General features: G+C 42.4%; 1 long non-coding RNA gene and 1 pseudogene across 1 annotated transcript in view; one reads left to right on the top strand and one right to left on the bottom strand.

The window, feature by feature from the left end:
- LOC126092397 (uncharacterized) overlaps positions 1–18,032 on the top strand; it is an 848,619-nt gene that overhangs the window by 417,160 nt on the left and 413,427 nt on the right. The window lies entirely within an intron of this gene.
- LOC126093835 (5S ribosomal RNA) lies at positions 13,256–13,373 on the bottom strand (annotated as a pseudogene).

Below are 18,032 nucleotides of genomic sequence, written 5' to 3'. Positions count from 1 at the left end.
AAAGTTTTTCGAAGACTACTTTTAATTTATTTTAATGTTCAATATCTATACAGAGAATGTCTAGCGATGCGTTATCGAGTTCTTTAGCAACAGTACAAGAAAACATGACACGAGAATGAAGTGAAATTTCTAAATATTGAGTAATTAGTGAAATACATTTATAACAGTTTTCAAAAAAAAGTTGAAACGTCCCCTTAGAAAAATTTATGAATGACTGTGCTGATAAACCCCTTACGTTATTTGCTTTCAAATAGCTGAGCAAAACTGAACGTACTCAGAAATTTCTCTCTTTACTTATTCTGATCATCACCAAACTGACACACAATATTTTTAGCGCAACGCAATCTGACTTTCAATAATCCCTACAAAAGAATGGCCCTGATTAACAATAACCTATACCTTTCATGAATCACTTACCTCACACAAATCTTCATTACTCGAACTACTGCAATACAGCTAGTGCCACTACTGCCAGCTAAATAAAAGATTCTAACTACTGAAGTCACTAACTACTGATAGGCATAGTTAGCAAATGAAAGATTTTGATAAAGCACAAACAATGTATTTATCTTAATAGTGTTCAAAAGTCATTATATATATATATATATATATATATATATATATCAGTTCATGACATCCAGTCTTACAAATTTACTGTCTCTGATGGACACACGTCCAGATCATCCGCTCTCAAAACTCTGCCATCTCTCTCCCCACATCCACCACTACTGGCGGCTCACCTCCAACTGCGCAACGCTACGTGCCGTTCACATCCAACTGCCCAACACTACAATAGCAAACAACAATGCAAACCAGCCACAGACTGCACACAGCACAGCCAGTGATTTCCATACAGAGCGCTACGTGGCGTTACCAACATAAAAACCTAAACAATCTACTTACAAAGTTACAGTGATGAATGATAAGCTACATTACTCTCTGTTACCTCATAAACTCAAGTTACTATGATCAAAGAATATACAAATAGCGCACTTTTGGTTTGCAGGCATATAACAGTGACTTTGATCTGCGCCCTGTTTTCGTTTGACGCAACACATGTATTTTCTCATGGTGGAGATGAAATAATCAGGAATACAACCATTTCGTTTACACTGGATGGAATTTGTATGTTTTTCGTCTGAAGCGTCGACTATAGCGTGAAACTTATTCCAGATATCACTCCTCCTTTAATGGAACACATCGGCAATTGTGTACTTTGCATCTATTAATTTTCTTCTTATTCCCTGCACAATCCCACAACAAAAAACTTCGTTACAAGCCGTCTGATCCCAATGGTCTGTCCCTTCGCCTTGTCACTGCTGCCAACAGCAACAAGAGCGTGTGCTGATGTTCTGTACTAACAGTAAACCACTATCAGCCGCTCACTTCGGCACGCTTCAGTAAGAGACAACGAGTCGACAAATATGCGACGACTACAACGCCACGGTCCTCAATCTCGTCATTTTGCGGAACTGTAGCGGGAACGAAGGAAGCCGGTATAGCAATGTGTGACGTGGACGCCTTGATTTATAAAGTATGTAACGTGCAACATCATGCTCATACTCGCTCCGTTTCTGATTTCTGGTCTATACTATGTGCGTGCGTGCTCGTTCGTGTGTGTGTGTGTGTGTGTGTGTGTGTGTGTGTGTGTCGTAACGTCCATAGCGCCAGCAGTGGCGTGGAGAGTGGACAATGGCGAATCCCCTAGCGGGTACTTCCGGGAACGGAAGCGCGGATGACCTCTGGCGAGGCCGTGTAATATTCCGTCATGACTGTGTCGGTACTCCACCGTAACGATACACACACACACACACACACACACACACACACACACACACACAGCTGTATCTGTAATGGAGGGCAGCAGCTACCGGCGCCTCGCAAATGCGCGCCCGTATCTCCTCGACATTTATCGTCCCATATCTTCTCGGCAGTTATCGGCTCGTACCCACGACTCCCCGGAGCCAATCCCCGCAGAGAATCAGCCACCGGGTTCTCTCCCGCGAAAGCAAATGCGTGATTTTCCTACTGCGTCGCCAATGTAACTGCCTTGAACCGACGTTGGCGATCGTGTATTGAGATGTCACGTACAGCGTTCGTACTTGCAGCTTACATCGATAACGTGCGAGACTGAAACGCGGAAGACGTCTGTACAGGAAGCTGCAACATTCGGCCACTTTGACGTGCGTTCCGTTCCAGTCTCACGACCAGCGCTCCTTGAAGTACAGATTATACGTACTGTCCATGGAACGTGAATACACCGTAGCCTGTTATAAAGACTCTAAGATATCGATACAACCTTATTCCCTATCATAACATATTAATTTTCACAAAATAAAAATTGGTTCTGATATAACATAAGACAGTTTCGCCAACAACATAGAATTGCTTCATTTTATTGATATTTAATGGAAATTAGAACTATCTTCTAAAGGCAACGATATAGTATGTATATATGACGGTAGTACCTGTTCCCGAAAGAACAGTTACCGTGGATGACCATGCAGCTTTGCTAGAAATGAAATGATAATTAAATGGACACCCTAGCTGCAAGCAGGCGTTGACATACTTTTCAACATGTCCCCAATGAAGTATATCAACGCCTGCTTGCAGCTAGGGCGTCCATTTAATTATCGATATAGTATGTTTTTTGGAGGCAGCGTCAGTGAAGTAAACCCAGCACTAGAAGTGCACTGCTTAACTTATTTTTTGAATGTTGCTTCAAGAAGGGTTTTCGAACAACCGAGGTGTACTGATGGCTTACCATAACTGAGAGATATCGATTCAGATAACTTATTTCATCTAAAACATGTTTTAGTTGATATGGAAATGAAATGAGCGTATGGCATCGTTGGGCGGAAGGCTCCAATCGGGGAAGTTCTGTCACCAAGTGCAAGTTTTATTTCATTCGACGCCACATTGGGCGACTTGAGCGCCGGTGATGAGGATGAAATGATGATGAGGACAACACAACACCCAGTCCACGAGCGGAGAAAATATCCAAACCAGCCGGGAATCGAACTGAGGCCCGCTTGCAAGGGAGGCAAGCACGTTACCACCCAGCTAAGCAGGTGGACTTTAGTTCATATTAATTCACACATCGATTGAAATTTATCGGTATTTTGAAATTACGTTGCGTTTGATTTGCAGGTCACACATTTAGATTCGGGTATTATCAACGCTGCACTCTGAAGTACTACTAACGACAGTTTGTTCTACTTTTCTTCTCGCATTCTTGTAGCGATTTTCGTTTTGCATGATTTTAGCTCTTCTTTTTCCATGTCAGCACTGCTCAATCAATATATTATAAACATGATTTTGATGAAAAGAGAACCAGCAATCCGCGACAGTCCCCAAATTTTATTTCGATGGTCTGAATCTTGACTTAAAATAGGCCTATAGCCTCATTTGACAATTTAGAAGTGATGATTTGTTTCAAAAGACATTGTGTAATTCCAACTTCGGCTTGTTTGCTACAGTGTCAATGAAGTCACAAGCAGCCATTATAAAAGCGGCTGCGTCAGCTGCTAGCAGAGTGATGGGAATGATAGATTTATAATTACTACAGACAATTTAATTTTGATGTGTAGATTGGTGCAAGCTTTTTATCGCTTTTCTTTCGAAATTTTATAGTTTTATACAAGCTTGTTTTAAATAGAGTGGGATTCTACTAGTTAAAGTATAACAGCTGGTAGGATAAAGCGGGGCTAGTTAAATAGAGGGGCTATATGTAAATACATAAAACTGCAACCAGTCATTTTTTGAATAGTTATATATTATTCCATGAACCGGTTTTCAAAACTTTTCAGGTTCATCTTCAGATGGTTTTCTGGAAGTTATACCACTATTTATAGCATAATGCTGAGTGCTGGCCCTGTGACAAGAAGATGGAACTCGTTTAAGAGGGACTATTTGAATAAATGTAAGCTTCTGCGCATGTCCCATGAAAACAGCAAAGAGGGAACGCCATTATGTGAGTGATTGTTGTTCCCTGTCCAGCGACCGTGTCTATTTAGTTTTCTGACTCCAGAAATGTATCCAAGGTTTATTTAAGGTGCAGAAGTTAAATGGCTCGCCACTGGTCATTGCACGGTTTGTAAAAGTGGCATAGTATTCGCTACGGACTTCCTGTAGTTTGCAAAAAATGAAAGCCGTGAAATAAGTTGAGGTTGGTTCAAATGGCTCTGAGCCCTATGGGACTTAACTTCTGAGGGCATCAGTCCCCTAGAACTTAGAACTACTTAAACCTAACTAACCTAAGGACATCACACACACCCATGCCCGAGGCAGGATTCGAACCTGCGACCGTAGCGTAAGTTGAGGCCTACGCCAGACTGGTAACTGGTGTTGCCATCTATCAGTACGTTGGGTAATTACTTCACAACGACGTTTAAATGTACCTTGGGGCTAAATGAATAACTATGAACGGAACTTTACGAATAGATAGTCGAAAACTGATTCAATATCAACTTAAGTGCGTTTAAAAATGTTTTCTTTTGGGTAAGACTGTTGTGATTATTCTTTCATCTTCTTCAGATAGTGAGGACCTGTAAAAGGAAAGGAGGCAGATTGGAATAGGACGAGGGGTCGATGAAGGAGACAGCTGAAGAAGCGATGAAATCGACATCACTATTAGAAGCCAGTAAAACTTACGGAGTGCCATTTACGAGTTTGTACCGACCTTTCACAAAAAGAATAAGCACGTGGTAAACCTGCTGGATATTAAAATATATTTTCTAAAAATTTGGAAACCTCTTTTGCCAACAGAATGATACGAGTATATTTGGGAAAAAGAAGATTTGGACTGACACGAAAGATGTTCGTATTGCAGCCTCCAAATTAGCTGTCAAGAACAACATCAAACAGTCCTGGGAAAACATAGCAGGAAAGGACTGGTATTTTACAGTCTGGGAATGAAACAATCTTTCATCGAGAAAACGAGTGTGTCTCTCGATAACATGAGCAGTGGCACTAAGCGCGGGGACTGTGAAACAGCACTTCGAACTTTTAAATGAGCTGCTTATAAATCTCTCCCAGCGTTACCAAGCAACTCACATATATAACATGGATGAAGCAGGTTTGCCACCGAGCAAGGTGGCGTAGTGGTTTGCACACTGGAGTCGCATTCGGGAGGACGACGGTTCCAAGCCTCCTCCGGCCATCCTGATTTAGATTTTTCGTGATTTGCCTAAATCGCTTCAGGCAAATGACGGGATGATTCCTTTGAAAGGGCAGGGCTGACTTCCTTCCCCATCCTTCCCTAATCCGATGGGATCGATGACCTCTTTGTTTCGTCTCCTCCGCCAAATAACCCAATCAACCACACAACAATACACCACGGAAAGGCAATGAGGAGAAAGGAAAAAATAGGTGCTTTCTTTAACCAGCGGTGAAAGAGGTGCCAACGTTGCAGTTATTGCTTGTTGCAATGCAGCAGGTGCATATTTACTACCACTTGTTATCTTCAAGGGCCAAAGGCACGGGTCAGAGCTGATAGTTACCTTGCCCAATGGGTCCATTTCATGCATGAGCGAAAGTGGATGGATAAATGAGGCAATATTTTTGAAATGGCCCAAACTTTTTCAAGAAAACAGAGTTCCAGGAAGAGTACTTCTTATTTAGGATGGGCATCTGCCACATTCTTCACTATCATCACTGGAATTCTGCCAGGAGAATGAGATCGAAATGTTCCGTTAACTGCCACACTAACCATGTGCTACAGCTCTTGGTCAGATGTATTTTCAAGATCCTCGAAACATATTACAAATTGCAGCAAAGAAATCACAACATGAAGATGGGCAAATTTCATTTCATTGGGATATTCCGCGAATCATGGTTGTCAACTGCGTCAGTCCACTTAGCTGTAAGTGAATGTTCCTGTACGGGGTCTACCCATTTAATCTAGATAGGATTGAGTATTGTCTGTTTGCTCCTTTTGAAACCCTAAGAGCAAACACGGAAATTACCACAGAAAATGGTGTAACAATCGGTAGTTCAACACCTACCCCAGAACATTCGACTCGGGATATCCTTCCTACTCCACAGAAACAACCTGAAAGAAAAACCTCCAGAGGTGCACCAAGCGCTCGTCACACAACATCTCCAGAGAACATTGCTGTAGTGAGGGCAGAGGAGGAGTATGGCCTTCTGGTTCTTCTGAACTTAATGGTGTTTGAAAAAGATGTGCCGGTACCAATAAGCGACCTAATGTTGGCCTGTTCAAGAAGACAGCTAACCAAATTAAAAGGAAAGTTTTAGATATCATTTCAGATTGTAGTGTCGACGGACTTGTACCCCTAAATGATTCTGAAGATGAGGCGATGGAACGGAAATGTGGACTCTGCAAGGGGAAATGGTCACGTTTTACAGATGCAGAAAAACGTGGATGGATACAATGCCAATAGCGTACCGTTTGGTTTCATGAATACAGTGACGGTGCGAGAGGTCGAAAGCAGTTTTCTGTGGACGCTGCATGCGATTTACGAGACCAGAAACATTTCACATAGGGTACTTTTCATTAATGTCAAATTAGTGTTGTAATTATTATTGTATTGTTGTAGGTAAAGAGTATTAAATAGAAATTAGCATATTTTTAGCTAACCTTCCGTGTAATTTTTGTATCTGCACATAATTTACCTTATTCAAATAGCCCTGACCACTATCTGGATTGCACCATTGACATTCACTTCTGTCCAATCGTGAAGGTACATCGAATAATGGCATAACATTAATATTTGACAATCTTGTACAACCGTCTTTCATCAATAGGAAAGGTATACCCGTAGAAGTAATACTACATGACTAAAACGAAAATTTAGCTAACAATTCTCCAGAAAAAGTTGATGAAAGTTGAAATTACTCTTATCGCCTCCCCCCCATACCCTATTTTGTTTGTGAAGTTAATTCTGTCTAATGCGTAATTGTATTCATTTAATGGTGCTAAAGACCCTAATGATAGCTGGCAGTGTTGTCTGCCTCAGTACTCCTATTAACCAAGATTTCTCTTTAATTCTCCTCATCAACGTGTGCCAATATATATATGTGTTAATGGCTGCAACAAACTCATTTTTATAATACACTGAAGAGCCAAAGGAACTGGTACATCTGCCTAACATCGTGTACGGCCCCCGCGAGCACGCAGAAGTGCCGCAACATGACAAGACATGGACTCACTTATGTCTGAGGTAGTGCTGGAGGGAAGTGACACCATGAATCCTACAGGGCTGTCCATAAATCTGTAAGAGTACGATGGGTGGAGATCTCTTCTGAACACCACGTTGCAAGGCGTCCCAGATATGCTCAATAATGTTCATGTCTGGGGAGTTTGGTCGCCGGCGAGAGCGTTTAAACTCGGAAGAGTGTTGCTGGAGCCACTCTGTAGCAACTCTGGATGTGTGGGGTGTCGCATTACCCTGCTGGAATTGCCAGAATCCGTCGGAGTGAAGAACGGACATGAATAGATGCATGTAATCAGACAGGATGCTTAAGTACGTGTCACCTGTCAGAGTCGTATCCAGCCGTATCAGGGGTCCCATACCACTCCAACTGCACATGTCCCACACCAGTACAGAGCCTCCAGCAGCTTGAACAGTTCCCTGCTGACATGGAGGGTCCTTGGATTCATGAGGTTGTCTCCATATCCGTTCACGCGCAACGTCTCGGCACAATATGAGTCGAGACTGGTCCACCCAAGCAACATGTTTCCAATCATCAACAGTCCAACATCGGTGTTGACGGGCCCAGGCGAAGCGTGAAGCTGTGTGTCGGTCAGTCATCAATGGCACGCGAGTGGGCCCTCGGCTCCGAAAGCCCACATCGATGATGTTTCGTTGAGGAATTGTTGCACTTCTGTCACATAGAACGATACTTTTCAGTTGTCGTTGGTTCCGGTCTGGCAGGATCCTTTTCAGGCCGCAGCGATGTCGGAAATTTGATGTTTTACCGGATTCCTGATATTCACGGTACACTCGTGAAAAGGTCGTAAGGAAAAATGCCCATTTTATCGCTACCTCGGAGATGCTGTGTCCTATTGCCTATGCGCCGAATATAGCACCACGTTCAAACTCACTTAAATCTTGATAACCTGCCATTGCAGCAGCAGTAGCCGATCTAACAACTGCCTCAGACACTTGTTCTCTTATACAAGGTGGTCCATTGATAGTGACTGGGCCAAATATCTCACGAAATAAGCACCAAACGAAAAAATTACAAAGAACGAAACTCGTCTAACTCGAAGGGGGAAACCAGATGGCGCGGCGCTATGTTTGGCCCGCTAGATGGCGCTGCGATAGGTCAAACGGATATCAACTGCGTTTTTTTTTAAATAGGAAGCCCCATTTTTTATTACATATTCCTATAGTACGTAAAGAAATATGAATGTTTTAGTTGGACCACTTTTTTCGCTTTGTGATAGATGGCGCTGTAATAGTCACAAACGTGTAAGTACGTGGTATCACGTAACATTACGTCAGTGCGGACGGTATTTGTTTCGTGATACATTACTCGTGTTAAAATGGACCGTTTACCAATTGCGGAAATGGTCGATATCGTGTTGATGTGTGGCTATTGTGATCGAAATGCCCAACGGGCGTGTGCTGTGTATACTGCTCGGTATCTTAGACGACATCATCCAAGTGTCCGGACCGTTCGCCGGATAGTTACGTTATTTAAGGAAACAGGAAGAGTTCAGCCACATGTGAAACGCCAACCACAACCTGCAACAAATGATGATGCCCAAGTAGGTGTTGTAGCTGCTGTCGCGGCTAATCCGCACATCAGTAGAAGACAAATTGCGTGAGAATCGGGAATCTGAAAAACGTCGGTGTTGAGAATGCTACATAAACATCGATTGCACCCGTGCCATATTTCTATGCACCAGGAATTGCATGGCGACGACTTTGAACTTCGTGTACAGTTCTGCCACTGGGCACAAGAAAATTTACGGGACGATGATAGATCTTTTGTACGCGTTCTATTTAACAACGAAGCGTCATTCACCAACAGCGGTAATGTAAACCGGCATAATATGCACTATTGCGCAACGGAAAATCCACGATGGCTGCGACAAGTGGAACATTAGCGACCTTGGCGGGTTGAAAAGTATGGTGCGGCATTATGGGAGGAAGGATAATTGGCCCCCATGTGATCGATGGCAATCTAAATGGTGCAATGTATGCTGATTTGCTACGCAATGTTCTACCGATGTTAACTACAAGATGTTTCACTGCATGACAGAATGGCGATGTACTTCCAACATGATGGATGTCCGGCACAGAACTCGCGTACGGTTGAAGCGGTATTGAATAGCATATTTCATGACAGGTGGATTGGTCGGTATCGCACGTTCACCGGATCTGACGTCCCCGGATTTCCTTGTGTGGGAAAGTTGAAGGATATTTGCTATCGTGATCCACCGACAACGCCTGACAAAATGCAGCAGCGCATTGTCACTGCATGTGTGAACATTACGAAAGGCGAACTACTCGCCGTTGAGAGGAATGTCGTTACACGTATTGCCAAATGCATTGAGTTTGACGGACATCATTTTGAGCATTTATTGCATTAATGTGGTATTTACAGTGAATGACGCTGTAACAGCATGCGTTCTGAAAGATGATAAGTTCACAAAGGTACATGTATGAGATTGGAAGAACCCAAAGAAAATGTTCAAACGTACCTACGTTCTGTATTTGAATTTAAAAAACCTACCTGTTACCAACTGTTCGTCTAAAATTATGAGCCATATGTTTGTGACTATTACAGCGATATCTATCACAAAGCGAAAGAAGTGGTCCAACTAAAACATTCATATTTCCTTACGTACTACACGAATGTGTAATAAGAAATGGGGGTTCCTATTTTTAAAAAACGCAGTTGATATCCGTTTGACCCATGGCAGCTCAATCTAGCGGGCCATCCTTAGCGCCATCTGGTTTCCCCCTGAAAGCTAAACAAGTTTCGTTCTTTGTAGTTTTTTCGTTTGACGCTTATTTCGTGAGATATTTGGCCCGGTCACGATCAATGGACCAACCTGTATTGGCGTTGCTGACCGCAGCTCCGTATTCTGCCTTTCACATATTTCTGTATTTGAAAAGGAATGCCTATACCAATTTCTTTGGCGCTTCCATTGAAGCTGTTGCGATTAGTTTGTTGAGGGACTTGAAAAAACAAAAGCTATTTGCATGAAGCATCCATGCTGTAAGTGTGCAAATTTTTCACCCTCATTGGAATACCTGTTCCTGAGAGCTCTAACGCTGAGTCAGGGATCTGAGTATGTTCTATTTGTCCTTCTCACATCTGTGTGCTCACAGCTGTCTCCCTCTACGTAACATGGTCGCAGTGACTTGAACTTCCAATGCAAGCCTCTATCTCGTTTATCGCCACACCCGGTGGCATCATTGGCAACCGAAACGTTCTGGAAAGGTCTTGTTGACTGCGTCTGCTACTCTGAGGTGAGGTACAGCGTACTGGCCGGGAGTGATAAGGAAAAGAGCCCTGGAGGAGTCTCACACTGGCGTTGTCCCTTTGAATGTGGTGAGGAGGCTCTTACTTGCCAGTCCGACTGGACTGTTAAAGTAGTACCTGCGTTGTGTTCGAGTATAATGACTTTTCTGGAGACTAGAAATCTACTCTGTAGGAATCAGCATGGGTTTCGAAAAAGACGGTCATGTGAAACCCAGCTCGCGCTATTCGTCCACGAGACTCAGAGGGCCATAGACACGGGTTCACAGGTAGATGCCGTGTTTCTTGACTTCCGCAAGGCGTTCGGTACAGTTCCCGACAGTCGTTTAATGAACAAAGTAAGAGCATTGGACTCTCAGACCGATCGTGTGATTGGATTGAGGAGTTCCTAGATAACAGGACGCAACATGTCATTCTCAATGGAGAGAAGTCTTCCGAAGTAAGAGTGATTTCAGGTGTGCCGCAGGGGAGTGTCATAGGACCGTTGCTATTCACAATATACATAAATGACCTTGTGGATGACATCGAAAGTTCACTGAGGCTTTTTGAAGATGATGCTGTGGTGTATCTAGAGGTTGTAACAATGAAAAATTGTACTGAAATGCAGGAGGATCTGCAGCGAATTGACACATGGTGCAGGGAATGGCAATTGAATCTCAATGTAGACAAGTGTAATGTGCTGCGAATACACAGAAAGATAGATCCTTTATCATTTAGCTACAAAATAGCAGGTCAGCAACTGGAAGCAGTTAATACCATAAATTATGTGGGAGTACGTATTAGGAGTGATTTAAAATGGAATTATCATATAATGTTGATCGTCGGTAAAGCAGATGCCAGACTGAGATTCATTGGAAGAATCCTAAGGAAATGCAATCCGAAAACAAAGGAAGTAGGTTACAGTACGCTTGTTCGCCCACTGCTTGAATACTGCTCAGCAGTGTGGGATCCGTACCAGATAGGGTTGATAGAAGATATAGAGAAGATCCAACGGAGAGCAGCGCGCTTCGTTACAGGATCATTTAGTAATCGCGAAAGCGTTACGGAGATGATAGATAAACTCCAGTGGAAGACTCTGCAGGAGAGACGCTCAGTAGCTCGGTACGGGCTTTTGTCAGAGTTTCGAGAACATACCTTCACCGAAGAGTCAAGCAGTATATTGCTCCCTCCTACGTATATCTCGCGAAGAGACCATGAGGATAAAATCAGAGAGATTAGAGCCCACACAGAGGCATACCGACAATCCTTCTTTCCACGAACAATACGAGACTGGAATAGAAGGGAGAACCGATAGAGGTACTCAAGGTACCCTCCGCCACACACCGTCAGGTGGCTTGCGGAGTATGGATGTAGATGTAGATGTAGATATAGATGTACACTGTCTCGCATAAAGTATCCGAACACCCATTGGAAATCATTTATCTGGCGTGTGACTACCCTTTGGCTTTATGGGGTCTCTTTAAATGAGGTGTCTGAATGTCTATGCACGAATGGCAGTCCATTTATCCTCAAGAACCGAAACAAGAGAGGATGATGGTGACAGACGCTATAGTTCGGGCTCGGAATAAGCTAGCCCATTTCAGGAACACTATTGTCCGTAAACCGCAGGGTGCATTGTGCTGCATATACACTCAATCATCGCCTCCGAACTGTTCCTCTACTATAAGCGGTACACAATGCTGTTAAGATGTATTCGTGCCCTTCCATGCGTTTTATTAAGCGCAACAAGGGGCTAAGAATCTAACCACGAGAAGCACCTCCATACCGTCAACCCCACCTCCCACGTACTTCAATGTTGGCGCTACACATGATGGCAAGTAACGCTCTTCAGGTACTTACCAAATCCATCCGATTGCCACAGGGAAAAGCGTAATTCATTACTCCAAATCCCTCGCTTCTTGTCATCTGCCGCCACTCGTTACACCACCTCGAGCGTCGTTTAGCATTGATACAGAAATGCGTGGCTTGTGAGGAGCTGCTCGACCATCCTGCCCCATCTGTTTAGCTCCCTACGCATAATCACTGAGGAAGCTACATTTCTGGCAGCACTTTGAAACTCGCAAGTGATTCCTCCTGCTAATTTCATGCGATATTTTACAACTACCCTCCACTTTCTTGTTCGACGGTCCCTGTCCATCGGTACTCGAGGTCTGACCGCTTTTGGTTTAGCTCTGGTTGTTCAACCACGCTCCCACTTCAGAATGACACCACCAACAGTTGCCATGGGCAGCTTTAAAAGGGCTGAGATGTCCCTGATGGATTTGTTGCTCTGGTGACACCCGGTATCTAGTCCACGTTCGAACTCACTGAGCTGCGCTGCTCTGACCGAGCCTTTGTGGTGATGTTGCTTCCCTGCAGGCAACACAATACCCCTCCCTCCCTCCTTTGTGGTGATGTTGCTTCTCTGCTGACAACACAATACCCCCTCCCTCCCTCCCTCCCTTGTGGTGTTGTTGCTTCTCTGCTGACAACACAATTCTCCCTCCCTCCATCCTTTTATACAGGGGAGGGGTCCGCCTCTCATACCATCCGTATTACATGTGGGTATACGGATGCTTTTGATCAGATAGTGTAAATTTACATCTATAGCTGGCACTCCGTCTTCAGGCCACAAGTGGCCCATCGTGACCATCCGACCGCCGTGTCATCCTCAGCTGAGGATGCGGATAGGAGGGGCGAGTGGTCAGCACACCGCGCTCCCAGTCGTTATCATGGTTTTCTTTGACCGGAGCCGCTACTATTCGGTCGAGTAGCTCCTCAGTTGGCATCACGAGGCTGAGTGCACCCCGGAAAATGGAAACGGCGCATGGCGGCCCGGATGGTCACCCATCCAAGTGCCGGCCACGCTCGACAGCGCTTAACTTCGGTGATCTGACGGGAACCGGTGTATCCAATGCGGCAAGGCCGTTGCCTAAATTTACATATATAATCAACTAGTTTCGAAGTACTGTCTTTGGCGGAGGGTGCATAGTGCACACGTATTAGTTTCTTTCTTTCCCTTTCCACTCGTCTGTGCAGCACGTGAAAGATCGATGTCTGTACAGATCTGTACGGGCCAGAACTTCTAAAATTTTAAAATTGTGCTCATCGTGCAACACGCTTGTTGCAGGAAGAAAGTTCTTTCACTCGTTCTGCATCGAGTAAGGCTCTCTGCATCGCACGACGTCTGTCTTGTCAGATCTTCCATGTTGATAATTTCCGTGGCACACTCACGCCGAGTACACACAGCCATGACAAACCGTGAGGCTCTTTCGCGTCTCTACGTTAACGCGATTCGTTAAAGTTCCAAAACAACCGATCAACGCTCAGGAAAAGGTCGAATGAAAATTTTGTTGCCGATGCCTTTCGAGTGAGTTCTGTTCCTGAGGAAACCACGAAGTTTTCTCTTTGAAGAATGGTGATTAACATACTATTCATTTCTTATTATTTCAGACACCGTCGCTACTTGAGGTCAAACATGGATGGAAGGAGAATGTTAAATTTAGCAGTTGTCGATAGAATACGGCACTGTAGATAAGTGACATGATTAAAGAGTTTGTCACACAAAGTAAGGAAATGGAAAGTAATATTGCAATGAAAACACATTTTATAGAAACGCATATTTGGTCAGTTCTTTATTTTAATCCTTTTCCTTTTACTTCCAATTGATAACTCATACTGAACAAATAAAATTTGTTTGTTATTGTACGTTATACTAAAACAGATGGATATTAGCTGCCAAAAGTAATAAGTTACAGATTTTATTGTTTTTTCTACTTTCTAGAAACTTTATATAGTTACTAACTTATTTACTACCATTATAGATTTCAATTTATTGTGTACAGTATTTTTCATCAATTTAGTTGCTACAAGCAAGATTTTTTCAATAACAATTCATGTTTATTAATACTACTTACAAAATTATAAAATTGGCAAAAATGTGTAGAAAATAATAGCAGAAGGAAGTTGTACCGTGGATCGGGGGGAGGCGGGAACCCTTTGTAAGAAACAATCAGTTAATGAATTAGTGACCCAAATGTTTTGTGTTATTTGGTGCAGCGACATATCCTACACCATATAGCCTACTGATACAGGTTTCTATCTCTATCGTCGTCATGTGTAGATATTCCTTGAAGTTCCCAGGACTAGTCACTACGGCGATCAGAACCTCATGAGGGCCCAAAAAATGGAAACATTTTTTTTCCTTAATAAAATTCTGTGATTCCTTCTGTTTCTGAAACTTTATACTTTATGTATACTGCCTCGTCATTTTCGTGTTTTGATTAGTTTCTAAAGCAGATGCGTCGCGTGAATGCCTGTTACCGTATTCTCAAACACAAAACTTTGCTTACGATGTGACGTTATTTAATTTTCGCTCTGATATTTCCATACCAACTCGTTTCTGTAACATCCTTGAACATATCAACTATACTATCAGCAGAGATTTGTTGCAGTAGATATTTCTGTTGATACAATTACATTACATGAGATTGCTTATGTTTTTTCATGGATCCGTGCTGTAAACTTGTTTTGACTGCATAATTCAACATCTTTTTTACATTGTAAAATGCCAAAAACATAGAAATTTAACTGCTGTCGTAAATGTTATGGTAATGAACACAAGCTTGTTGCTGGAAATGGTAGAAATGAAGAAATTGTTACGCCACGTCGAAGTAAGGTTAGGCCCGGAAGTTCGCCTGGCAGTTCTCCAAAATGCAAGTTGGAACACCTTACGGAAAATGAACAAGATGTTGGTGTTGTAAATAGCGAAAATAATCAGTAATTGTAAGCTTTCAAAATTGCTTTTGTCTGTTGCTAAATGTAAATACTGTAATAGTGAATACTCCATTACGTTTAGTGAGGACGTAAGGAAGAGAAGAAGCCTATCAAGCAAAATTTTAGTGATACGTCAAGTGAATAAAATAACTAAATGTAACCTGACATCTTCTGTAGCATTCACAAAATAGAGTGAAGTGAATATTCGTCTTTCTTATGCCACGACGTGTATTGGGAACGGAAGGAAAGCAGCCCAGATGTTCTGTGCTATGATGGATCTCTCACTGCTAGCTGCCACATTTCAGAGGTGTTATAAATGTTTGCACAGTGCCCTAACAGAAGTCAGTGAAGCATCTGTGCAGAGGGCAGCGAAATAAACTAAGATATTTATCAATCTACTAACGTTGTTGCCGCATTGGACGACTGCTGGAAGAAGAGTGACCGTACATAGCGGAATTGAGTTGTCTCAGTTATCTTTGTAGATACAGGCAAGGTAATGGACTGTGACTGTCGACAAAACACTGCCGAGATTGTACCAATAATGTAAATAAACGTAAATGTGACAAAAACTCTGACAGTTTCAGTGGTGGTATGTCAGTGGCTAGACGTGGTGTGCAATACATTCACTACCTTGGTGATGGTGATTCTAAATGCTTCAATAATATAGTGACTGCTAAACCATATGGTGAAAAAGGACATTAAAATGGAATATCTAGCATATTTACAGAAGAGACTAGGGAACAAACTCTGCAAAGACATGTCAGGGAAAAAAAACTCTTTCTTGGCAAAGAAATTGGTAGACAAGGCAGACTCATCAAATCAGAAATAGAAGACCTCGCATATTATTATGGTCTAGCAATCAGGAGAAACAGTAAACTGTCAGTGAGATGAGAAAGCCAATTTAGGCAACTCTGTTTCACAGGATATCCACTGATGAGCATCACAGCATGGCCTCTACCCAAAAGGAAACACTTTGTGGTTGACAGACAGGCATCAAAATTGTGGACAGCATGAAAAGTGGACTGCTACAAATAAACAGGCATCAAGCTGCTGAAGCTGAAAAAGCTGCTGAAGCTGAAAGAGCTGCTGAAGCTGAAAGAGCTGCTGAAAGCATAGAAAAGGAGGCCAGAATAACAAAGGAAAGAGAAAAAACTAAAGAAGATGAAAAGACCCTCAGAATCAACAAGCTGATTAGACGTTAGTTATCACTGAGAAGAAATTGACATGAAAATTTTTAGTCCCATATCTCATCCAGTATTCAAGCTGCAAGAACAAAATTTTTCATGAATAATATTATAGTGCTGGCCTTCACAGTGAACAACATTATTAACCAATGTGTTAAATATTTTACGCTGGAGCGTGTCATATATTCTTAAATTACGAGGAAGAAAAATTAACTTCTAAAAACATTTTTTCAAAATCACAAATCAACAAATTGGTGAATATTCCAAGTTTACTGTTTCAGAAAGTTAATAATTAAAAGAATAAACTCTGTTTTGACCTTTTATTTTCAATAGTGTGGAGGTACTTGTACCTAAAATAAAAACTACACGTAATTCAGTGCGTAAGATAAAAATAAACATCCACACTTTTAATTTTTTTCGCAAAGAGGTCACAACTAATTACTTGATTAAAGTTTTATTCCAATATCTATTAAAGTTTTTGAGTTACTAAATTTCAAAATAATGGTAAAAACTACAGGCCTTGACATCCAGTTTCTCTTAAACTTATCAAGAATTTAAACCGTATTTGTTTACAACGATTGCAAAGCTCCTCTTTAAACATGATTTTGGCATCATTAGCTTCCATGTTCTTCTTAGTCCGAACTTGTAGGTGCTGCGATCTGATGTAGGTGCTTAGTTTAGATTTTATCATGCCGTCACCTTAGTGATAATTAGGACAGGTTTATGGTCCAACAAACTGGGTCTTTGCCGTAGTCCTGGCTAACCTGTCTGCTCGTTCTTTACTAGTAATAACTGAGTGATCAGGGATCCACAGCAGGTTTACTCTCTTCCTTTCCCCTTGCCTCTTTAGGAATTTGTGGCATTCTGTGACGATCTTCGATCTCCTTGCATGAGCTGATAGACATTTGAAAACTGTCTGTCAGTCTGAATGAATGTAGATGCTACGATCATTGTAAAATCTATGTAGTTTCTTCTCCTGTGCACACTTTGGCAGCGGATATCTCCGCCTGAAATGCATTATTCAGCGTGTCTAGAGAGGCTGTAATGCAGTGTGTGCCCTGTTTACACTGTGCCGATACCCTGATCTGTTTTAGACCAGTCAGTATATTGGACTATCTCACTTGAACTGTATCATGTTTCATTCTTCCATTACTGCTATTTCCAATTATAACACTAAAAGGTTAATTGAAGCACCTGTGGATGCTATTGTATAGTCGGCCAGTATTCCCCGAGCGTTCCTATATTTAGCACGTTCATTATGTTAGTGTGGTGCTTGGGACATCCTACGGATTGCCAGTTTCTGACCTGTACGCTTCAATCAATTTGTCCATTGCAGCTGAAAGATGTAATGAGGGTATGTTCAGCATAGTCTTCATCCCAGCAATAGGTGTGCTGCTAATTAAACCTGTTACGGCTAGTGTAATATGAATGTCACATTTCGGTTCACCATCTGGTTTCATCTCTGTTACGAAGAGTCAGTATTTAATTGTGTGAGGTTGGTGGTATTGGTGGGAGGGGAAAGTTGTTAGATTCTTCACAGGAAGAATGTGAGATTGCGTGCACGGCAATTCACCACTGGGTCTGCAAAAGGCTTTCACCGTGATAGGGGAATAGGAGTTGTCTTAGTGGCGA

This window comes from Schistocerca cancellata, chromosome 7, assembly GCF_023864275.1.
Source record: "Schistocerca cancellata isolate TAMUIC-IGC-003103 chromosome 7, iqSchCanc2.1, whole genome shotgun sequence".
NCBI lineage: Eukaryota > Metazoa > Arthropoda > Insecta > Orthoptera > Acrididae > Schistocerca > Schistocerca cancellata.
Note: the sequence above shows the minus strand (reverse complement) of the source record. Positions and strands in the feature narration are given on the sequence as shown.